This window comes from Bos grunniens, chromosome 16, assembly GCF_055505025.1.
Source record: "Bos grunniens cultivar Pamir isolate PY7600 chromosome 16, Bosgru_T2T1.0, whole genome shotgun sequence".
Classification (NCBI taxonomy): Eukaryota; Metazoa; Chordata; class Mammalia; order Artiodactyla; family Bovidae; genus Bos; species Bos grunniens.
In genome coordinates this window covers 30,408,884-30,433,864 of record NC_141180.1, presented here as the reverse complement: position 1 = coordinate 30,433,864, position 24,981 = coordinate 30,408,884, and the positions used below count along the sequence as shown (strand labels likewise).

At 54.6% G+C, this 24,981-nt stretch overlaps 1 protein-coding gene, 1 long non-coding RNA gene and 1 other non-coding gene across 7 annotated transcripts in view; 2 read left to right on the top strand and 1 right to left on the bottom strand.

Annotated features, from left to right (window-relative positions):
• PRKCZ (protein kinase C zeta) overlaps positions 1–24,981 on the bottom strand; it is a 100,040-nt gene that overhangs the window by 57,681 nt on the left and 17,378 nt on the right. The window contains exon 1 of one of the 5 annotated variants that reach the window (XM_086344139.1): positions 22,707–22,832. The exons of 3 other annotated variants lie outside the window; for them this stretch is intronic. The gene's annotated coding sequence lies outside the window, so the exon portion shown is untranslated. Of the gene's footprint in view, positions 1–6,104; positions 6,132–22,706; positions 22,833–24,981 lie in introns of those variants that run through there. One more of the 5 variants, XM_086344140.1, reaches the window with a different exon arrangement.
• Positions 4,073–4,180, top strand: LOC147356503 (U6 spliceosomal RNA). Its single transcript, XR_015143897.1, has one exon. It is a non-coding gene; the product is annotated as a U6 spliceosomal RNA (small nuclear RNA).
• Positions 6,181–9,731, top strand: LOC147356502 (uncharacterized). Its single transcript, XR_015143324.1, has 2 exons — positions 6,181–6,315; positions 6,827–9,731. It is a non-coding gene; the product is annotated as an uncharacterized LOC147356502 (long non-coding RNA).

The window sequence follows — 24,981 nt, the reverse complement described above, 5'->3', positions numbered from 1 at the left end:
AACCCTCATGATGGCGACCCTGGGGGGTTGTCCACGGTCAGTGTGCAGCCTGCAGATCTACAGAGCCTTGGGAGCAAACCACATCCCTCGGGGGACCAGGTAGGGGCTGGGAGGAAAGGGTGGCTCAGGGCCTTGGGGGTGGGGACAGGAGCAAGCAGGGTGAAAAAGCGAGATGCCAGCACAAAAGCTGCAGCCTTGGTGCCACAGATGGATGGTCCCACAATGGGTCTGTTTTTCCAGGTGGCAGATTTTGAAATAATTTTAGCAAGAGAGCCTCTATCACTGCAAAATAAAACCGAGGAAAAGCCTGGAGTGAAGGCTTAGGTCAAGGGGCTGAGACCAGCTCCTCCTCTGCCCCAGGGCCATGATCACGGGAAGGAGGGGTTGGGGGGGAAGACCCTGAAGGGGAAGACCCTGGAGGGGAAGACTCTGGAGTACCTGCATGCTTTGCAGGGACAAGAAGTAACACAGGCTTTTAACCAGCTGGTTCAGAGCAGGTGCACACAGCTCGCTGCCACCAGGGTGCGGAATCCGAGTGTTCTCTTTTCCTTTTTCCAGACTTACTTATTTTTGGCTGTGCTGGGTCTTGGTTGCTGCACCCAGGCTTTCTCTAGCTGTGGGAGCGGGAGCTGCTCTCTAGCTGTGGGCTTCTCATTGCAGTGGCTTCTCTTGTTCCGGAGCACAGCCTCTAAAGCGTGTGGGCCTCAGCAGCTGTGGGGCATGGGCTTAGCTGCTCTGCGGCGTGTGGGGTCTTCCTGGACCGGGATCGACCCCATGTCCCCTGCATTGGCAGGTGGACTCTTAACCACTGGGCCACCAGGGGAGCCCTCGAGTGTTGCATTTTCCCTCAGAAAAAATCCTCGTCTCACTTTCACTGCTTTAAAAATGCATTTCAAGGCTTCTCTGCTCCTTGCAAGTCATTTGATTTAGCTGGATGTGGACAAATGATTTTCAGCTTAACTGGAACAGCAAGTAGGTCATAACCGGGATTCAGGGCTGTTGAACCAACACCTTACAGGCTCACAAAACACAGGACTAAGGGGTGACCAGAGACTCCTGTGTGGCCCCCTCCCTGGCCTCCCCAGGGGTTCTGCCAGCAGGTTCTCCCAGTTCCTCTGAGGGGCCACACTCCCCACCCCTCAAGAACCTTGCCGGTCCCCTTCCATGGCCAGGTCAGCGAGTCCTCACCTCAGGTGTTACCCCTCCTTCCTGGGCCCCCAGCACCAGCCCTTTCCATCTTGGTGCCACTTACATTCACTACAAGCTGCAACTTTATCTGTTTCTGCACATGTGCTCACTAACCAGCTGAGACTAGGAGCACGTCCTCTATATCATGGTTCTCTCAGTATCTGCCTGGCCTGGAATCTGGGGCCATACCACTCAGATGTGGGAAAGGAGAAGGGAAAGGAAGGAAGAAGGAGGGAGGAGGGACAGGAGGGAGGGAGGAGAGGAGGGAGGAGGGAAAGGAGGGAGGGAGGAAGGAGAGGAGGGTGGAGGGAAAAGAGGGAGGGAGGAGGGAGAGGAGGGAGGAGGGAAAGGTGGGAGGAGGGAAAGGAAGGAGGGAGGGTGGAGGGAGGAGAGAGAGGAGGGAAAGGAGGGAGGGAGGAGGGAGAGAAGGGAAAGGAGGGAAAGGAGGGAGGGAGGAGGGAGAAGAGGGTGGAGGGACAGGAGGGAGGGAGGAGGGAGAAGAGGGTGGAGGGACAGGAGGGAGGGAGGGAGGAGGGAGAGGAGGGTGGAGGGAAAAGAGGGAGGAGGGAAAGGAGGGAGGGAGGAGGGAAGGAAGGGATGGAGGGAGGGCGGGAGGGAGAGAGGAAAACCCAGGCTCATATCAGCAAAACACCTGCTCGGGCTCCATGCACTGTAATTCCACATAGATCTCCTAATTCATTCTCGCAACTCCTGGGGACGGCGTGTCCCTGCTGTTCTGTGTGGGAAGGAGGGTGTGGCGGGGCGTGCAGAGGGAGAGGAGTCTTTGGTCCCAGAACAGATCCCCCCCAACCCCCAGAGGCGGCGCCGAGCTGGTCCAAGGCAGCAGGAGCCTTATTAGATGTATCTGTGAGTCCAGGCACCGGGAAATCCAAAGTTTAAACCTGACCCTGCAGCTTCGAGGACAGGCATGAGGGGTTGTTTGGAAGTAGAATCACAAGCCACCCACCCAGCCCATCCTCTGAGAGAACCCCAGATGGCAATCAGCTCCTTAGACCACTGCTGTCCTCATGATGGGGGCTTCAGGCAGGGGCGCAGCACCCATGGGAACCGAGTGCACCCCACATTCATGTTTCTCGGGGTGTTTAAGTAAAGAATCTCCTGAGTTTAGTGAAATGGCCTGAAAACCTGGGTCTTGCAGGCTGCATTCCAGGGAGAAGCTGCCAGGGCTCCTGGGCTCAACCTGGCGGCGGCAGCACTGCCTTCTCATCAGGGCCCCCAGGCATGGGGGCAGAGAGCAGGGACTCACCACCCTCCCTCATGCTCATCAGCTGAGTTGTTTCTGATCCCTCCCTGGTCCCCAAGAGAGGCCCCCAGGACCCAGAACAACCGCTCCTCCTGGAAGGCCACACGGTGTTTCACACACAGGCTGCGGGTGTGTCCCCACCATCCTGAGAAGTGAAATCGCATTCCTCCCAGCTCCTGGGGCTGGGGCTGGGGGTGGGGGTGGGGGTGGGTGCCAAGTCCACCAGCTCCTGGGGCCGGGGATCCAAGTCCACCAGCTCCTGCGGGGGTGTGTATGTCCAAGTCCACCAACACCTGGGAGGGGGATCCAAGTCTACCAGCTCCTGGGCGGGTTGCAGCCTGTCAGCCCTGCACCCTGACAGTGTCCACCTGACAGCTCCCCCACCACACACCAGGCAGCAGGAATAGATGGGTCCATCCAGGGCCAGGGGCCAAGGCTGGTCAGAGTGCCACGCTCCTGCCACACCAAAGGGTCAAGGCTGGGCCCAGGACCAGGCAGGGCTCTGGACCTCTGTCAAAATGCTAGAGAGACCTGCCCTCCTCCATGAACAATGGAGGGCCAGAGGGCAAAGCCTAGACGGAGTCAGCCTGCCCTGCTCGCCGCCTCAACCCCTGGTGGATCCACAGCATCTTGCTGATCCTCCACTGCTCCCCAGCTAGGCCCTGAAGCCTCCCTTTCCCCACGTGCATACAGCAGGCAAAGCTCAGAGCCAGGTTGCTGCCCAAGCCTCCTCAGGGACACGGGGACCTGATCAGTGGTGACATCAAAGGATGCCCTCAGTGACAAGCTAGCAGGACCTGCCTCTGTGGTGACAGCTGACACAAACCAAGTACTCGTGGACATCAGCTGATCAGTCTTCCTGACAGTCCTCTTCCCTAAACACTGCAAAACACAACACAAGGGAGAGTCACAGCTTCCCTGCACCACCAGCAGCAGAGCCCTCTGTGCAGGGATTCCCATTCCTGGGTGTGTGGGTATGTGTGTGTGTGGTGTGTATATGCATGTGGTGGGTCTATGTGTGGTGTGCGTGTGTGTCTATGTGGTGTCTGTGATTCTATCTGTGTGCATCTGTCTCTGTGTAATGTGTATGTATGTGTGTGTCTCCGTGTCTGAATGTGTATGTATTCTGTATGTATGTTGTGTCTCTGTGTGTATGTATGTGTATGTGGTATGTGGGGTGTGTGTATGTCTGTGTGCATGTGTCTCTGTGTGTGCATGTGGCGTGTGTGTATGTATGTATGTGTCTGTGTGTGGTGTCATTTGTGTCTTGTGTGGTGTGTACGTGTGTGTGTGTGTGTGCCTGTGTGTGGTATGTGTGTATGTATATATGTGTGAGTGTGTGTGATGTGTGTCTGTGTGTGTGCATGCATGTGCTGCTAACACTCGGGCTGAGGACACAGCAGAGACTGAGGCCAGAGTGGACCCCTGGCTCTGCAAGAGGAGAAGCCAGGAGTCAGAAGTAGACCTGGGGTCTTGCTGCCTCCACATTTTCTGACTCCCAACTTGCAGCCCAGGACCATTTCTAATTCCCATGGAAACACCGAGGGAGCAGCACGGAAGCCGCTTCCCCCAGAATTGTCACCCACAGCTCAGAAATACGTCACCAGCTCCAACACACTAGTGCTGCTTTTGAGCGCCCACTGGAGACAAGCCTCACCGGTACAGAGAAGGTTAGCATGGCCCCTGCGCAAGAATGACACACAAATTCGTGAAGCATTCCATATTTTTTACCACTGTCACCATGACTGTCAAGACACTAGTACTGCTGATGGGCAAAGAAGGTGTCCACGGCGGTATGATCAATAAGAAATGTTATGAAATGGCCTCTCACCTGCGGCGTTCCCAGTACTGACCTCGTCTAGCCCTCCCCTCACCACTCCCCAGTGCTTCTGCACCCCTCTGCTCCCCACCACACTCCCCACCACACACACCATTTTTATTTTGGGGCCATTACCCCACACCTTATTGCTGCTAAAACCACATGGGTGGGGGGCCCACACTGGATGGACAGACACCTCTGCCCCCAACCCATACCCTCCTGTGTGTGGTTGGAAAACATTTTTGCTTTTCTGAATAAAAAAGGTTCTACTGCAAAAAAAAAAAAGACAAGCTTCACAAAATCCACGTGATTCCATTCCCTGTGCCCACACCTGCCTTCTGAGGAGGCCCAGAGGAGACTCAAGACCAGAGGGGGAAGCAGGAGCTGCCAGACACTGAGACCCGAGCTCTGACCCCTTGGCGGTCAGCCTGAGTGTCCCAGACACATGGAAACCCCTGCCCCATCAGAGGGACGAAGCCCCAGGGTCACAGAAAGGAAGGAGCAGCTCCTTCCTGGTCACCATCAACAGTACCAACGGGCTTGTGGGAGACCACAAGAATAGCAGCGAGCCTGGGAAACTGGGCAGAGCTTGTTACAGACAAGAGACTGAAAGAGACCGAAACTGAGCTTTAAGAAAAATGACTGGGGAACAAGAAATTAATTCAAGGCCAAAAACAGCCAACATGGGAGGTGGGAGATGGGCTGCGGTGGGGTGGCTGGGGGAGGGCCACAGCAGGAGCCTCAGAAAAGACCTGATCACCCCTTGGTGACCACTGTCCATGCTGTGGGCCAGCACAGCACACATAAGAACACGGCCACATGCGGAGACCACAGGGAGGCCACAGGCCCTGGGACATGCAGTTCAGGCTGGAACCAGGTTTCTTTCATTTCACACCAAAGATGGGATCTAGGGACAGAAGGGGGCTGCCTCCCAGGGGTGGAGAGGTGATGGCAAAGGAGAACCCTGAAACTGTGCATCAAAATGGAAGGACATGTGGGCTCTCTTGGAAGGTGGCTGCTCCGACATGACAAACCAGGAAGTCACTGGGAAGTCTCTGATGTGACAAACTGGGAAATCACCCACAGCAGGTGGGACAAGGGGGTGTCTGGCAGGAGACGTGGCCCTCAGGTCAGACTGATGAGGGGTGTGGACTGGACCTAGCACTGAGGCCCCTACCTGTGCCCGCATGCAAGCATCTGTGTCCATACCTGTGGTTACCTGGTGCACCCCCTCCAAGGCCATCCAAGTGTGAGCAGGCGCCGGAATAGAGGGGACCAAGTGCTGCAGGCCCTCTGTCCACACCGTCCACGTCCAGCGTGTCCACACCTGTCTGCACAGCACCCTCGCCCGCCCACATCACGTCCACACGGTGTCTGCACCCGCCCACCCCTGTCTAAACCCAGGAGGAAGCACTTTTCAAAGGAACAGCAGCTGCCAGCTCAGCCCATGGGCTGCCCGCCTCCTCCCTACTGGGCAGGGATTGCAGAGACTCTGGCTTCAGCCTCCCTCCTGGCGGGAGACCCTCGCAGGCGTTGCAACATGTCTGTGGATCTGCTTCCCGAGACCCGCTACAGGGCGTCCCGGTGCACTGGGGCTGTGCCTACACCTGGACCACAGGGCAGTCCCTGGAGAGCGGCAGGGCCTTCCCTGACCCTGGGGGCCGGCGTGTCAGAGGCCTGCAAGGTTTAAGATGGTGGAGCTGAGTTTAAAGTCTTGGCCGGGACTGAAGTCAGAGCGACCCCCAAACCCTTCCCGACATCTGGGCCTCTCTCCTTTCTGAGCACAGGGCCCAGACCCCCACCCCATGCCCCACCCCACTGCCATCTGCTCACCTTGAAAACCGAGCCTCCAGCTTTCTCAGATAAACCATCCTCTACTGCTTAAAAATAATTAACTTTAAAAGCTCCCTTTGTACAAAAACAGATCAGCTAAAATCCATGAATAATTTATGCTTGTTCTGTTCACTCCCAAGAATGTCGCCGCGGAGCTCAGCGAAGTCTCTGTTCTAAATGGACCCAAGGCCTTCAGATCCACAGGACCCTGGTGAGTCTCCACGGCCCCAAAGCCGAGAAGGCGAAGGTGGTCTGCATTCACCAGCAGGTGCTCCCAGAGGGGCCAGAGCGGAGGGAGGCGCCTGCTCTGGGCTCTGTTCCCCCGGGCTGTCCCGAGGTGGGACCCCGCCGCCTGCCCTCCTCCCAGCGAAGCGGCCCACCGGGTGCAGGGCTTTCTTCCTCAACACCAGGTGTGCCCATCACCCCACAGATGGCCCAGAGCCCTGGACTCATTCCATCTCGTTCTGTTATCCCGCGGGGTCGCTTCATGTAGCAAAACATGCTGGGGGTTGGGGGGGGTGTTGCTGATGTGACCAAGCATCTAGGGGTTCTGGACAGACAGGGTAGCCGCCACTGGGCAGACCCCACAGGAGCACGGGGAAGGATGTTCTCATGGGGACAGACTGACTGACTCACGGGCCCCCAAGTACCTTCTGATTCAAGAGTCCCTCCTCCACATGAGCCTTTCTCCTTCGTAATGAATTTTTATGCTATAAAAATAGGTGGTAAGAGACATGGAAAATATCAGAAGAACGAAAAGAGAAGGAAAACCGGTCAATCTTCACACTGACATCACAGATGCCCGTCTGTTCTCCACCTGAAGTCAGCTCCTCGGACAACCTTGCTCTGACGTGCCAACCAGTGGGTTCAAGTAGAGAAAGCTGAGCCCAACGTGCACAGCAGTGGGTCAGTCATTATACACCGACCAGGACAATCGACAAATACACAGGCACACAATCCCATTCTAAACTGGGCAAAGGACCTGAACAGATGTTTCTCAAAGACGACATACTGGCAGCCGATGAACGAGAAAAGATGCTCAACATTACTGACCACTAGGGAAACGCCAATCAAAACCACCATGAGACACCACCTCACACCCAATAGGGTGGCTCCCAGAAAACAAGACCAGAAACTAACTGTTGATGAGAAAGTGAAGAAACTGGAAGCCTGTGCACTGTTGGTAGGAATGTAAATTAGCGTGGCTCCTTCGGAAAACAGTCTGGTGGTTCCTCAAAGAATTAAAAATGGAATTATCCTACGATCCAGCAATTCCAATTGTGTGTATATTCCCAAAAGAACTGAAAGCAGGGCCCTGAAAATGCATTTGTACACCCATGTTCAGAGCAGAGTTATTCACAACAGCCAAAAGACAGAAGCAAACCAGTGTCCATCAGTGGGTGATGGATAAGTGAAGTGTGGTCCATCCACACGATGGACGATGATTCAGCCATAAAAAGGAGAGTCTGACACCCACTGCAACATGGGTGAACCTCGAGGACACGGTGCCAAGTGACACAAGCAGACGTGAAAGAACAATGTAAGATGGCACTTCCGGAAGGACCTGGAAGGTGGGTGTCAGAAGGGAGGGGTGCGGAGTGTTTAACGGGATGGAGTTTCAATTTGGGAAGAGGAGAAAGTTCTGGAGACGATCACGGTGATGGCTCCACAACTATGTGAGTACACGTTAACTGCTGACCTGCGCACTTAAAAATGGCTAAAGTGGCAAGTTTTATATGAAGCCTATTTTTTTTCTTGTTGTTCAGTCACTTAGTCATGTCTGACTCTTTGCAACCCCATGGACCACGGCATACCAGGCTCCCCTGTCCTTGACTATCTCCTGGAGTTTGCTCAAACTCATGTCCATTCAGTCACTAATGCCATCCAACCATCTCATCCTCTGTCGTCCCCTTCTCCTTCTGCCCTCAATCTTTCCCAGCATCAGGGTCTTTTCCACTGAGTCAGCTCTTCACATCAGGTGGTCAAAGTATTGGAGCTTCAGCTTCAGCATCAGTCCTTCCAATGTACAGTCAGGGTTGATTTCCTTTAGGATTGACTGCTTTGATCTCCGTGCAGTCCAAGGGACCCTCCAGAGTCTTCTCCAGCACATTTCGAAAGCATCAATTCTTCAGCACTCAGCCTTAAATGTGGTTCAACTCTCACATCTCTGCATGACTACTGGAAAAATCATAGCTTTGGCCATATGGACCTTTGTCGGCAAAGTGAGGTCTGTCTCTGATTTTTAATATGCTGTCTAGGTTTGTCACAGCTTTTCTTCCAAGGAGCAAGTGTTTTTTAATTTCATGGCTGCAGTCACCATCCACAGTGATTTTGAAGCCCAAGAAAATAAAGTCTGTCACTGTTTCCACTTTTTCCCCTTCTATTTGCCATGAAATGATGGGATGCCATGGATCATGGGATCAAGTATATTTTCATCACCATTTTTTAAAACAACAAAAAACAAAGGTGGGCTGGATTTGGTGCGTTGGCCATAGTTTTCTAACCCTTTTTTTAAAGTGTGTCCATGTACATTGGCTGGTCTTCATAAGTGGTCTTTACAAAGTGTATTCAATGATCTGCTTAGATCACAATGTCAAGAAAAACGAAGTTCTGCATATTATACAGAAAACTAAACTAACATGGTGGAAATATCTGGACAGGCTCTCTCTGACACTTCAGCCACGTGGGATCTGAAGAGCAAACCGCATGCTGGACACAGGAAACGAGGCGCAACCCTTCATTCCTACATGTGTGATGGCCTCTCTAGAGAAGTGTCAGAGGTTTCTTCACGACCACATGAGCTCAGGACTCCCCAGTGACCGGGCCCTCCTGTCCAGGAAGGGGCAGCTGCAGAGTAGGACGTCAGAGCCTCACCACGTCCTCCAGGTGGTGTGATGGACCCTGTGGGGACACTGGGCTTGGGGTCCTGGTTAGCAGGGTCCTCTGTGGTCAGTCACACACCATTCACTATAAATCCTCAGGCATTTTTCTTGTTCCCAATTGGGAGAGGACGCCAAGGACAGCTGACCACAAGGACTGCAGACCTGCCAGGCTGTGAACTTGTGCGGACCCCAGGATTCAATTTCTGCAGGTCCCATTCGGGCCAAATTGCATTCCCCCAAACCCAAATGCTAAGTCCTGACCCCCGGTACCTCAGACCGTGCCCTCATTTGGAAGTTAGAATGAGGTCACAGGGTGGCCCCTGATCCGAATGACTGGTGGCTTTATAAAATGATTCTAAATGATTAAAATACATTGATGTTCCTGGCCAGAGTGATTGCTGGTCTGGGATTCTGCGCCAAGGCAATGACGAGTCGACCAGAGGGGCTGACACAGCGCAGCCCAGGGAACCCTGCCGCCCCCGGGGCCACTAGCAGCTGCTACCCGCCTGCAGCCAAGCTGAAGATGGGGAGGAATTTTAACTAACGTGATGCCTCCACAGCACCATAACATTAGTAAGCACGTGAGACTAGATTAGAATTTAAAAGGATCCACTCACTGGGTAGCTCCAGAAAGGGCAATTAAAATTTTTCCTTTCTGTTTTATTGCCTGTTTCAGATTTTCTGCAGTCAACATGTGCTTGTGGTTTCAACCAGAAATGCTGTCTAAATACAAACTGGAAAGTCCTGTCTGTCTGATTTGGCCTTTTTGTCCACTCCTGGTCACCACTGTTCCCCCCAAGATGGTGAGTGAAGATGCTGCGGTGGCGGAAGCTTCAGGGAGCGGCACACATGATCCAGCCCTGGCTGGCTTGAGGCCCTGGCAGGCTGACCCACATAGCAGGGCTGCCAGTCCTCCCGGGCAGCGGGCAGCATGTGCAGCCCATTGCTGACCAGTCCTGGAGTTGGGGGACCTTTGGTGTTAAGGAGGGGACATCTTCACAGAAGCCCATCTGATAAATGCCCATGGAGACTGCACCTGAGATCAAAGCAGGCCAACTCCAACCTCCAGCACAAGAGTCCTGTGTACTGGGGAGAGAGGAAAGGCTGTGGGGGTTGGTCTTCATGGAGAGAAGGACAGTATGGAAGAGGTAGGGAGGGATACAGGGCTGGGAGCAGATGGGGAGATGGGGGAGGTGGGGGTGGGGATGAAGAGGGGCGGGAAGGAGACAGGGATGGGAAGTGGTGGGGAGGGAGATGGGGGTGGGAATGGGAGAGGGGCAGGAAGGAGACAGGGATGGGAGGGGGTGGGGAGGGAGATGGGGTGGAAGGTGATGGGGAGAAAGACAAGGGTGGAGGGCCTGCCCGCCCCCCGACACAGCTGCCTTTGCAGAGGGAGGTGGGGGCTGGGGCAGAGAGGGCCCCTGACTCTGGCGAGATGGAGATTGGGGGTCATGGGGAGTCAGCCCAGGGAGAGCCCATTTACAGGCTCTGTCAGGCTGCAGGGGCAGGGTCATCAGGTAAGGGGGCGGAGCCTGGGCCAGGTAGACCTGGAGAGGCTGCGACTGTCCTCAGGTCACATGAGAGGGAAAGAGCAGGACGGAGGTAGTAAAGGCCACAGAGAAATGGAGGGCGCAGAGAAAGCCGCTATTCAGCCATGGCTCTGCCTCAGCAGAACAAAGGATGCCTTCAGGCCACGTGTCCAGGCTGCCAACACGTGCCAGTCACCAGGCAGCCAGCCCCTCGTGCCGTCCCCACAGCCCACCTGCAGCCCCACCTCGAAGCCAGGGCTCCCCCCACGGCTGCCTGGACACTGCCTCCACCGCTGCCCCCAGGGCCTCCACACCAGGCACGAGCTCCCTGGGGGCACGAGCTCCCTGGAGGCCAGCCGGATGGGACGTGCCTGCCCCATTAGGACACACATCCTTCCTTGGGGGGTCACTTCTCCACACACAGGGGCAGAAAGATGGCACCCTAACCCCCTAAATGCCGGCTTCAGAAGAAAAACCACCTCGGCTTATTAATTTATTCTTCCCACAAGTCTTCTTGATGACATAACACACACATTGCTCAGATACCTTATCACAGCCCTGTGCTAACAACAATAAGAATTTCTGGATGATGAGATAAGACCAAAAAAATGTCCCCTCCCCTCCAAAAACCCCATATTATGCAAGAATAAGGGAATCATTAAAATGCTTTTGAGCAAGGTCTTACCAGTGGCTCGTAAGTGCAAGGACCACCTGGCATCTCAGTTCCCTGTCAACGGTACTACCACCACTGCTCTCTGGGAGGCAGGGCTCTGCCCGGCTGTGGGCACGGTCAGCAGGGCTCTGCCCCACTGTGGGCACGGTCAGCCTGTGACAACACCATGACTCTAAGCTATGAGGCAGCAAACCTGTCTTTTATTCTGTTTCTCACAGAACTCTGTTTAAAAGCAGATGAGAAGATGAAAGAATTCTCAGGCTCTGCTGTACAACATGGGAATATGGTTAACACCCCTGAACCACACATTAAAAGTGGTTAGGATGCCCTGTTAGAACGACCAAAACCCAGAACACAACGGCACCAAATGCTGGTGAGGACTGGAGCAACAGAAACTCTTCGGTGGCCACTGATGGGGATGCAGATGGTGCAGCCACTTGGGAACACAGTTCAGAGTTTTCTTATGAAACTACACACAGTCTTACCAGACAAGCCAGCAGCCACACTCCTTGGTGTTTACCCAAAGGAGCTGAAGACCATGTCTGTACAAAAACGTGCCCATAGATGTTTACAACAGCTTTATTCATATCCGTCAAAACTCGGAAGCAATGAAGGTACCTTTCAGTGGGTGATGGACAAATAAACTGTTCTAGCCAGACAATGGAAATACTACCCAGCTAAAAAGAAATGAGCCAGGTTTCCCTGGTGGTGTAGTAGTAAAGAATCCACCTGCCAATGCAGGAGATGTTGGTTCAAGCCCTGGTCCGGGAAGATCCCACATGCCACAGAGCACCTAAGCCGGTGCACCACAGCTGCTGAGTCTGTGCTCTAGAGTCTGACAGTGGCAACTACTAAGCCCATGCTCCACAACAAAGAGAAGCCGGTGCACCACGATTAGAGAGCAGCCCCCGCTTGCCACGACGAGAGAAGGCCCATGTGCAGCAGCGAAGACCCAGGGCAGCCAAAAATAAAAATAAATTTTTTTTAAAAAGGAAATGAGCCATCAAGTCATGAAAAGACATGGAGGAAACTTAAATGCATATGACTTAAGTGAAAGATGCCAATCTGAAAAGGCTACATACTGTATAATTCCAACATAAAACAATCTGGAAAAGGCAAAATGCTGGAGACGGTAAAAGATGAGTGGCTCCCGTGGGCGGGGTGACCAGGGGGAGCACAGAAGGCTTTCAGGGCAGTGAAATGCTGTGTGTGATGCAACAGTGGTGGGTGCACATCACTGTACATTTGTCCAAACACACGGAACGCATAACACCGAGAGGGACCCCCAGCGTAAACTGTGGGATCTGGGAGACGTAACAAGGTACCCTCTGGCGGGGGTGTCGATAATGGGCAGGTCGTGTGTGTGGTGGGACATGTGTGGGAACTCTCTGTATCTTTCTTTCAATTTTGCTGCGAATCTAAACTTGTCCTATAAAATAAAACCTTAATTTTAAAAGAGAATCCTAAGCAGGGTTGAGACGGTGATTTTTATGTCCTGTGTTAAGCGGCGATGGCTGACTGAAGAAGATGTATGAGGGACGAGGGGGCCGTGGAGGGTCGTGGATGCTCCGGAGTTGGCTGGTCCCAGCTGCTCTGCAGGACAGAGACCGGCACCTCCATCCCAGCTCTGACGCAGCATCACTTTGTTTGAGGGCACCAGCCTCCAGCAGGGCCAGGGGCTGCTGGTGCTTCTGTGTGACTCACTGTGCTTCACACACTTACAGAAATACTGAGTCAAGTCACACACTGCAAGCATCTCTAAAAACTGCAATGTGAATGAAGGTAACACAAAATTCATGCAGTGTGCATCTATGAGGACCTGGACAGCAAAATGGTAAATGCATGATTATCATCTCAAAGAATATTTAAGATGAGTCACTGCATGAGAAAATTTGAAATATTATGAAGTCTTACAAGTCAAAAATGAAAGAAACTGAGGTTTTTCCAAAATTAGAAAATAATCCTAAAAATAGATGTGACATTTCCAACAATAACTTTTTGTTTATGGGTTCTTTTTGGTCTTTTAGCTCCAGCATGCAAACTTTTCCTTATGTGGGATCTAGTTCCCTGACCAGGGATTGAACCCAGGCCCCCTGAATTGGGAGTGTGGAGTCTTAGCCACTGGACACCAGGGAAGGCCCTCCAATAGTAGTTTGTGGGGGTGAAAAAAAATTTTTTTCTAAATGGCCCCAAAGTAAACTTTTGTCAACTATACAACAGGAAAGTGAAAGTCGTGTCTCTTTGTGACCCCACGGACTGTAGCTTGCCAGGCCCTCCTCCAGGTCTCCCCAACCCAGGGATGGAACCCAGGTTTCCCACACTGCAGGCAGATTCTTTCACCGTCTGAGCCACCAGGGAAGCCCAAGAATACTGGAGTGGGTCAATCCCTTCTCCAGTGGATCTTCTGACCCAGTAATCGGACCAGGGTCTCCCGCATTGTAGGCGGATTCTTTACTGTCTGAGCCACAAGGGAAACCGTATACAATGGGAAAGACTGAGGTAATTATCTTTGAGGTTTCTCTACAGGAAACATTGCAAAACTGTCATTTGAGAAGAAAATTAAAGAAATGTATTATAGGATCATGCCAAGCAGATATTTAATGATGAGTGTAATTAAGGTGATTTTTCAAGATTTTGGAATGCTGTTTGTATTTTAAAAGTTATCATTTAGCTTTACTTCTCATACTAAATACAAATGCACATACATGTGTAAAAGCAGACAAGTGCAGAAAGTACAAGCAAACACATGCACATGTACCAGGCTACTCTTCATGCAGCAGAAAAGGGTGAACAAAACACACATTTCCTCCTGGAGAAGGAAAAGGCAACCCACCCCAGGATTCCTGCCTGGAGAATCCCATGGACAGAGGAGCCTGGAGGGCTACAGTCCATGGGGTCTAAAGAGTCAGACACGACTTAGTGACTAAACCACCACCATCACAAGACACACACACACACACCCCTATTTTTCCAAAAAGAAACACAGGAAGAATAAGCACAAAAGATGAATGAAATTGGCTGCACATGGGCTGAAGGTACATGATTAGGAATCTTTGTGCAGAGTTTTTATTTTTGATTCAATTCATGTAATATCACAGAATTCCTCAATAAACAAACAAAGATGGGGACATACCCTAAAAGTGAGTGCAGACAGAAAGAAATAAACCCAGCTGACCATTGCATTGACAACACCCAGGGGGCCATGGGGCCCAGGTGACCCCCCAGGAGCCACACTTGAACTGAACCCATGTCAGGGTAGCAGAGTCCAAGGACCAAGGCTGCAAGGGAGGCATGTTGGCACGTAGGCAGGGCACACGTGTCCTGATGCAGTGGACTGGGGCTGAGGAGCCCAGGAGGCCTGAGGCAGGCGTCTGGAGGCAGGGCAGCTCCAGTCCAGGTGGGAGCTCGAGGGTCAGAGCATAAGCCTAGGCCCCACTCCTGGGTGTGAGGGGCACACAGAGCCCAGACCTGCCTCCAAAAGTCCCCTCCACCCCAAGGAGGCCAGGTCCCCGGAGCAACTCCAGGCTGGACAAGGACCGTGCCTGCTAGTCCCAGAAGCAACTGTGCCAGAAAGTGGGGACCCCCTTAAATGCTGGGGGGACGTGCCCCACATCGGCAGAAACCGCTTCTGCAGGCCCTGCCAGCCAAATGCAGCAAATTGGAGCCCCAAAAGGAATGATAAAAATGAATTTTAATAAACTCACGATTCAGAAAAATCCCAGTCCACATGGATACAATGCAATAAGAAATCTGCCTGTCAATGCAGGAGACACGGGTTCGATCCCTGGGTCAGGAAAGATCCCTGGAGGAGGAAATGGCAACCCACTCCAGTATTCTTGCCCGGGAAATCCCATGAACAGAGGAGCCTGGGAGCTATACAGTCCATGGGCTTGCGAAAGAGTAGAACACACTGAGCCACTAAACCACACCACCACCAGGAAAGGGAGTGACGGCAAGAGAAACTGGCTACATGAGTGCCCCAACAACAACAACCCTCCCACAGAGGCCCACACCACGTGCAGCAGACACACACCCTCAGCCTCCATCCCAGACCTCCCCTCATTCCATGGACCTGGGACACCAGTGCTAGAAGCAGGACCACGGAGTGGGTGGCACCGGCTTGGAAAGGCTGCTCCAGACAACAAAGGATTTGGAAAAAGTGTGATAAACAGCACAGTGTGGCAAGAGGAGGAGGAGTACGTGGTCCACACGGTCTGTTCTGAGACTCAGTGCTTTCAGGAGAGCAACACGTGGAACGCAAACCTGGGAACGGGGTGTTTAAAGCTGGTCTCTGCAGTGTGACAACCCTCACCACGGCTTCAATCAGTCCTGTCACCGTGCAGCCGCTCTGCCCCTGCCCACGTCCTCAGGGCTGCTCCAGGGAGCCACCCACCACTAGGCTCGCCCATCGACTTTGAATAGCAATGGGTACGGCTCTGAAGGGGGCAGCCTGGGGAAGTGGCATTTCTGAGCTGTGGGGATCAACCAGCTGAGACCCGGTGTCCGAGTCGCCCTCTGACCTTCTCTGATGACTGTGCATCTCCTGCCTGCAGTCAGGTCACCGGGCAGCTCCAGGTCGGCCGCAGCAGCAGCATTTGCACCAGGGAAATGGGCAGGAGCGACATGGGAGAGCAAGCTTACACGTTCCAAGTGCTCAGCCGCCTCCAGGGCAAAACAGTCACTGATGCTTAGTCAGCTACCCCGAGTCTCCTGCAAACTCACCTCACACCAGCCAAGGGACACACGGCACCAGTGGAAAGGTGCCCCTGCCTGGTTGATCCTGGATGACTGCTCGGCAGCCCCAGCTCCCCACCCACTCAGGGTTCCCTCCCCAGACAACACCAGAGATGGAGGTGGGGGAGGCAGCCAGGGTTGAAGGGAGCCACATGCAGCCACTCCGGCTCAGGTCGGTCAGGAGAGCAGCCAGAATATGCCTGGGCTCTCCTGGGGCAGCACTGCAGCGTCTGACCTGGGGACTCGCCTGGAGTTGTGACGGCCAGATCAGCCTGTCACCACCACCACTTAACAGGAGGACGGGTGGCAGAGAACTGACCGTGCTCCCTGGGAAAACCCCGTGTCCACAGCCGTAGCTGTGCTGCCCTCCACACCCTCTAGCCCTGGCCACCTCTCCCGGATGATGGGACTGAAGGGAAGTCTGTGTCCCTGCCTGTGGGGGTCGGAGAGCCCCCTGCCTTGCCCCACCATGGGGGCTCCAGGCCTACCACCCACCACTGAGCACCCAGCATCACCCTACTGGCCAGGGTCTGGCCCTTTTGCTCCCCAGGCCCATCACAAGCTCCCAGTGGCCAAAGTTGGAATAATGTGGACAAGAAACAAAATAGGAGCATGAAATTACCATCTGAGAGTCCAGACCAACATAAAGAAGGAAATGGCGTGACATCAAACACCTTGAGTAGAAAAGTCCAGATAATCCACGTGGATACCCCCTCCCCTCAAGGTGGGCTGGGCTGGCTACCTTCCTCAGAAAACAGGGTGAGAAAGGGAAAGAGGGGCTTTACAAGGGGACCCCTGGCAGAGACACCTCAGCCAGGGGTGCAAGGCCACGTCACCTGGTGCCGTGAGCACGGGCGAGAGAGCAGGGCCTGGTGCAATGTGCTGAGCAGGGTGGTGGTCCTGCGGTTCCTCTGGAGGCCCTGCCCCAGTCTAAGCATGAGAAAAACATCAGACAAAGCCCAGCAGCAGGGCACCTGACGGACATCTGGCCAGACCTCCTTCACAGGCCAAGGTCACAGAAACAAGGGGGTCTGGGGCCTGTCGCAGCCAGAGGAGCCCAAGCACACATGACGACTGACGTCACACGGGGGCCTGGGTGGGAAATGAGGACACCGGGTGAGGTGGGACAGGAGCCCATGGAAACGGGCCAACACGGGATCAGCGGCCATGACTGGCACACACACTGGTGGTGCTGCGGGACCACCCTGACCCGCCCTAAACCCAAGCCTGCTCTGAAACATGGTGTCTATCAACCCACACACAGAGCTGGGCTGGGAAGAGCCACAGTGCGCCAGCTCTGCTGTCCCCAGCCGCTGGGGCTCCCCTGCTCACCCTCACCCCTCTGGCAGCACCAGTCCTTGTCCCATGGGCACTTGGGCCCTAGGACGCACTGATTCCCAACATCCACACCCACCCACGTTCACCCATGATGGCCTGACCAGCCAAGGTTCTTCTGCACAGTTTTAACCATCTATTAATAGAAGGTGTCCAGGCAAACAGCAGCAGGAACACAGTCACTTACTATGTTCCCTCCAAGACCACAGTCAAAGGAAAAGAAACACCGATAAACCCATCACAGCAAAGAGGAGGTGGGTGATGACACCATGTGGGACCCCGGAAGGCAGCCCCCCAACTGTGGTCACAGGAGACGAGACAGGGAGGAGCCCCTGAGGCCTGACTCGGAGACTCCTAGACTCTAAGGAGAAGACCCCCATCCTCACCTGGGCAGCAGATGGAATGAGGGCCTGACCCAGGGGGATGGTGGCAGCCTGGTCACACAGTATGAGACCCCAGCCTCCTGGGAGTAGCCCAGTGGGGATACCAAACTGGCCATCCCTATGGGCTGGTGATCGTGGGTCACAGGGGCCGATGGAAACCTCCCGGCAAAATAAGCTGCGAAAAAGAACCTAGGTGGACATGGAACCATGGGAAGGGATGAAGAACATGTTTAGAATGAAGACACCAGCTCCTCTTTCACCCACCCCCCTCTGCTCCCACTGGCTATGGGTGCCAGTGTCTCATTCACGAACTAGGTCCTCGAAGTAGTGGGGACTTGAGCTCACAATCACACTCCATTTAAGAGGGTCTGAGTGGGAGCCAAACTCTCAGCAGAGAGCCTAGACTTGGACCCAGCCTGCGGAAGATGAATCCCAGCTCTGCCAGGCACAGCTGTGTGATTTGGGAAAATGATCTGACCTCTCTGTGCCGTGGGTGGCATTCTCTCCACAGAACACAGACAACAGCAGCAGGTGCCCAGAGAGGATCGTGAGGACTAAAGCGTTCATGTGTGTGAAGCCTTAAAGCCATCAAAGTGCTCAGTGACTCACTGTGTATGACGGCGCCTCTCGCCACAATTAATAACCTCAAAGCAACACTACGATTGTCCAGCTCTGAAACAAGGGCAGAACAGTCTATTCCAGGAATGAATCTTCAGAGAACAAAACAGAACTCTTAAAAAATAAGGATAAGACAACACACTTAATAGATGGTTTGGATGAGAAAAATTAAAGGTATCACCTAGAAAATAAAACAGAAGTGGAAAACAGAAAATCATAGAACCAGTCCAAGAGTTCCAACAAACCACTGGTGGGCATTCTAGAAAAGGGTACCAGAGGGGAGTGAACCGTCAAAGGAATAACTGAACAGAAGTGTCCCACCAGGAATGCCTGGCGCGTCCATGCTGAAAGTTCCAGCACAGGAAACAAAGCACCTCTCATCGAGTCACGTTGTCATGAAACTTGAGGATATAGGAAACGAAAGATCCTAGAAACCTTCAGCAGAAAAAAGATCCCACAACAATCAAACTGGCCTCTGACTTCATGATCAGACCAGAAACCAGTGGGCCATGGTCAGTCCCTTCAATGTGCCAATGGGGGTGATTCTAACATAGGCTTCCATACCCAGCTAAACTATCACCAAGTGTTCTACTCAGGTAAACGCACATCCACTCCAGGTATCAAAAGACTTACTCTCCTTTCCCTCCAGACCCCTTTCTCAGAACGTATCTGGAGAACATCTTAACCGGAGACCAGGCCAAGAAAGAGGACAGGGGACAAGGCCCAGAAAGGTCAGGTCATTTTCCCAAATCACAGGATGGAGGATGGACCAGGGATGAAAGAGGCAGATAAAGCAGAGCAGTGGGAGATTCAGGGATGAAAGCAAAGAGAGGTCCTGGGTATGCTCTGTGGGGCCTGGGGGTGCCCAGGAGTGTTGCCCATGTACTGAGAAGATTGTGGGAATATTTCAGGCAGGACTTCTAGAAAATTCTAAGGAAGAAAATCAAGACAAGTATCAACAGCAAGAGAAACTACAAGCTGTGCAAGACAGGAAATATGACGCTGGTGGCTCTTAAACATTTACTTGTGCATTAAGTTGTTGTTTAGTCACTGAATTATGTTTAGTCACTAAATTATGTCTATCTCTTTTGCAATGCCATGGACTGTAGCCTACCAGGCTCCTCTGTCACTGGGATTTCCCAGGCAAGAATTCCGGAGTGGGTTTCCAAATCCGTCTGCAGGGGATCTTCCTGACCCAGGGACTGAACCTGTATCTCCTGCATTGGCAGGCAAATTCTTTACCACTGAGCCACGAGGGAAGCCCCATGAACGATCTACGTGAATGTTTATGTCACGTAGACATAAACAGTCAGTGACTAAACAATCCCACTGGGAGCAGAGGGAAGGAGTGCTGCACTGCCGCGTCCAGAGACATGACAGAACAAGAAACACCTCTGACGGAAATGCAAGATTCAGAAATGCAGAAACATGTGCCAAGGGTGGGGAAGAGGCAGTGATACCAGTTTTCTCTCTTTAAGCCACATGGACTATTCAGCACCTTAAAACAGAAATACATAAAACTCAAATTTAAATTCAAGATGTGAAAACAATACATCACACAAACCGTACACACGAGCACGTCCCGACCAGGACGAGATGTCCACCCTGTTTGACATGACCTCGTTCCAGCCTCCTGACAATCCCATGTCAAAGAAAAAGAAACCAAGGCACAGGGCAGGAGGGCCATGGGGCAGGTGACCAGGGCAGCCCTGGGGTGCTGACTGCAGTTCCCCTCAGGGTGCCCACACACAGAGACACTCCTTGCTGCTGCAAATCAACTCTTCAACTTCCCAGAGAAAGCACATGAAAAAGAGCAACCTTTAAAAAGACCACACACATAACTACCAAATTAAACAGTAAAACACAAATTCAGGGTCCCCCCAGCCCCAGCATCCCGTGCACAATCTCTTGTTCACCCCATAAACCATCATGGAGTAAAATGAAGATGAAGCAGCCTCCATGGCCATCAGATCACAGCCTCTGAGATAATCTCCAAGAAGGCTGGTTAGTCGTCAACCTGGATCCTCACCCCTCCTGATCGGGGGCCTCTTGGAGGAAACGGAGACTTGCAGGCTCGTGGTTCAGCAACTGGGGCTGGGGATGAGGGGGTGTGGAACCCGACTGGGCCCAGGCAGAATGAACAAGGTGGCCTACTCCACATTTTAGGATGATCCTAAAAATAAACCGCCACGTCCACATGCATGGCGGGGATTCTGCAGTGCCACCTCCTGAGTGAAAGATAACAGCCATGATTTGGGGACCAAAACAACTCGAAAGCTGGATGAGTAGCCGGTTCAGGTGGCTGATCTTAGACAAAGCTGTTCCTGCCCTTTGCACAGAACAGCCAGCTTTTATGGTCAGAAAGCCTGCCTGGGGCCCCACCCCCACCCCAGCATGAAACACACATCTGACCCTTCTGGAGCTGTGGCCCCAAGTGCTGCTTGCCCCCCAGAAGCAGAGGCCCAGCAGCACGAGGCATCTACTAAGGGGGGGGGGGGGGCCAGACCTACTGGTCCCTCACCCCAAACGTGCCATTCCCAAGATCTAGGCAAGGAAATACAGAAAGGAACTGATCTCTGTTCTTGGCTGTAGACACAGTGACACGACACCTGGAAGGAGGGTCTGTCCTCCAAGGACTGGCGTCACCAGGCCTTGGCTCCAAGGGCAGCACTTAGGACAGTCCCCTCACCCTGGGCCGCCCCACAGCAGCAGGAGACAGGTGCCCCCGGGCCTTAGGATGCTCAGTGGGGCTTGGGGCCTGAGCCAGGCACCTGCCAGCTGGAGCACTGAGAAGGACAGACCTCACAACGGACGGACTGCCGTGGGCCCCGCTTCATTCTAGGGCATAGACACATCCCCCAAACTCACTGCACAAATGTGGAAAGGGACAAGACAGGAAGATGGGGATCTTCTGAAGCAGGCTGTCTCTGTGGGGCCCCAGGCCAGCGCCCAGGGAGGGGGCCTGAGGGTGGCATCTGCCCAGGAGGGCTCCTCGCTGCTCCGTGTGACCGACTGAACAGCAGGCAGCCTGGAGGTAAAGTCAGGTAGGTTACACAGCTCACGCTCCTTACGTAAGTGTCAGCGGCTCTCAACTCTGTGAAGGCGGTCTATCGGTGGCTGACGCAGTGGAGACAGGAGTGAGAAAGCCACACAGATGGGACCAGGACACGGATACAGGTGGGCCCCACTACAACCCCACCTGGCAGTGCCAACGCAGACAGGATGGCTGCGGTTCTGGCGGGCTCACTCTTCCAACCGGTCCCCCATTCATGGCTTTGACTAGACCCAGCCGAGGCATTGGGCCCCAAGGCCACGTCCTGAGCCCCCGGGCAGCCTGCCTGTACCAAGGGTCCCACCAGCTCTGCACAGACGGCGCGTGATCATGAATGGGAACAGGCCGAGACGGCCCAGAGAAACTATGACACAGCTAATTTCTGCTCCGTGGCCACACACATGCGAGCAACTCCCGCTCCATCTCCCCTGCCATGCACCCCTCCAGTGCATCCCAAATTCTATGATTTATCCGAGTCACCCCCACACCCTGGACTGGCTGCAGAGCGGCCAGATTTCAAGGGTCCTGCTTCTGGGGGAGGGGCGGCCCTGCCTGAACAGCCTCCTGTCACCCCAGCACTGTCCACATGGGGGGACCTGCTCCCCGCCGGCCTAGTGGGGGGCTGCCTCCTGCTTCTTTTGTTTTTTGCAAAAACATCTTGCAAAATGGACGTCAGAAGAGCACCCACATCCCCCTGTCCCCACCAGCGACTCGCAGCCCCAGCATCCGCGTGTACCTCCCACCATGTCAGGACGAAGAAGCCGAGACCCAGCCGCACTCGCTGCCAACAGCCCAGGGCCGGGTGGAAGAGCCACACTGACACGACCCGCTGTCCACGGGACTGCCAGGGCCGCGGGAGCGCAGCTACTCTGTGGACAGGGCTCAGGGCGGGGAAACAGGTGCCGGCCACGGCCAGCCTGGGCGGCCCCATCTCGGTAGCTGCCCACACTCGGGCGGCAGCGACGCGGAGCGCAGAGCAGGCAACGCACATGCACACTTGCGCCCAGGCCCTCCATGGAGGAGCCCAGCAGCAGGACTCCCAGGAGCGAGTGAGCAGGGCCCCCGGGCGAGGGTGTCGGATGAAAACGAGGCTGCTCCGGAGCCAACCAGCCGCCAGGCCTCGGGCACACACCGTCCATCTCAGGGGCACCTTTCCTCCCCCGCCCCCGCATCAGCCGCATCCCTCGCTGGGCAGGCTCTCCTGGGGCTTGTTTTTCTAAAACCTGTCACCCCACAGTGCTGCTCCCCCCGCGGCTCAGCTTGGAGCTGCAGCAGCCACATCCCTGCCCGGGCCAGCAGCACCAGCGCGCCCATGTCTGGAGCATCCATGCAGCGGGGAGGCTGCGTCCGGACACAACCGCTGCCTGCACGCCGCCGGGCGATGCACGTTACTCACCGGGCTTTCTTCTCCTGCCTCCTCGGCAGATTCTTTATGCTCTACGGAGCGGTGGGCGTGAAAGAAGGCATCCTCCTTCCGTGAACGCGCGGACGCTGCCCTCTGCTCCCCGTGGGCCCTGACAATAGGCGGAGGGGTTCACACACCAGGGCAGATGGATATTTAAAGGAAGGCTGGCCGGCCCGACCCCCGCCTCTCACATCCCTGCCTCCTCATGTCTCCAGGCCCGGGTGGTACCCGGCTCCCCGGGGAAGCTGGAGCCGGCAGCTGAGGCACCGACTAAAACATGGCCTGGATGCCGAGGAGCTGACGTCACGGGAGCACAGCGTCTCTGCGTGGAGACGGACCTCAGGAGCCGGGGCAGCGGCTCGGCCTCTGAGCCTCCCAGAAGCGGCGTCTGTGGGGAACAGACCCAGTGGGGCCCCAGCCTGTCACACGCCAGGCTCGCTGGCCGAGTGACAGTAGCCCCGGATTGTGGGTGACCTCTGACCTGGCTCTGCAAAGGCCAAGAATGGGTCCAACACAAATGCTCACAGGTCCCGAGCTCCCGGGTGCCAGAGCTGGGAGGAGGGCAAGAGGGAGGCCTGGTTCTGGCCAGTGAGGTGAACGGGACCAGGGTCGGGAGGTGTCTGGGTGCTGCTGCTGCTCTGAGGGGTGGGGGTGGGGGGAGCAGGAAGGGCAGAGATGAGGGAACCAAGGTCCCAGAGAGACGAGCACTGGGGTGACCAGCCTGGAGTCACACCCACTCCAGCCTCAGGCAAGAGGTGGGCCCCAGCAGGTGGCCTTTGTTGTGCCGGCTACGGCCAGAGCAGACCTCTGGGCCCCGACAGTCACTCTGGGCTCCCCCACGTGACATCTGGTCCTTGCCAGCTTCTCCTTCCAATTCCAAAATCACGAGGGGACTCAGCCGACCTCCCTGGACCCCCAGAAGCCTATGCCGACCCTGCCTAGACCCCCAACTGCCTGAGCTGACCTGTGCATCCAGGCTCCACGCTGGGAGCCCAAGAGGTCTGTGAAGCTTCTCCCCCTAACCTCCAGGCAACACCAGGGCTGGGAAGGGGAGCAACCCTTCTGCAATGGGTTCTAGGCAGGTGGCCAGCTCAGGAGTCTACACTTCTCTGTGTTCCCAACACAGAATCTGACCAAAGCTCTGGGTTCGAAACCCAGCTCCTTCCCTCACTCTGGCCTAAAGTCACCTGGGAGAGTTGAGTCGTCAAGTGATGGCGTCTGAAACTCATGTGACTTTGGAAGAACCAGTGGAACAGAAGGTTCCCAGAAGACACAAGAAACTGTCCATTGATGACACCTCGTGAGGGCACAGCCCTGTTCCCCATTCATCCCCCGTTTCTGCATGGTGGCCAATTTCACATGACATGACACGTGAGGGCCCAACATATTCATTACTGGACCTCTACTGGAAAGGTCTGCATCACCCTCAGGCTATCAAACCACAAAATCACAGACCCACCACCTCTACTGGGGGCTTCAGTGGGAAACGCATCTACCCTGAGTCCAACAGGCAAACCCAAGTAAGTTGAGCTGGACATCAGTTACCACCTTTCAGCCCACTCTCCTCCAGTCATTCCAAACGTGCAGCTTTGCAGAGCTCTAGAAAACCCAGGCTAAACTGGGGGACTGTTCATTTTAATGGCAGTCCATTTTAGATAGAAAAGTAGCTTTTCTAGGTTACAGATAACCTGAGACAAAGCTGAATGAAACTGGGCTTTTAATAAAGCAATACACACACATATAAATACCAGGGAATAACAAGCGTCTGTTACCTTGGAAGGATTCAGTGGTAACTAGTCCAGCCCTGCCAGCTTGACCCCCACTCTGAGTGCCCCCTGAGCCCCTCACTCAGGCTGGGTCTGGCTCTTGTCCTCTCATCTGAGGATGCTGGGTGGCCTTGAGCACACAATGGCAGGGCAACTTGCTCCCCCTAACCCACCAGCGGGGGCAGGGGAGGCAGAGAGCTGATCTCACCAGGCACCAGCCCGTTCTCGGAGCCCTTCTAGCTCTCTTATTGCTCACATGGCGTCCGAGGGGGTGGTCACTCCAGATCCTTTCCACAGCAGGGGGAGCTGAGGCACAGAAAGCCACCCCCGCCTGCCCAGAGCCGGGGTCTGGCCCTAACAGCACAGAAGCAACCCCTTTTGTGGTCTTACAAACACGCCTGAGTCCACAGAACTGCCCCTGCTTGTCTGGGTGGGTTGTGGCCATGGGAGATGCGCCTCAGCACGGCCTCTCCTGCACAGCTCTGCTCCTGGGTGGGTAT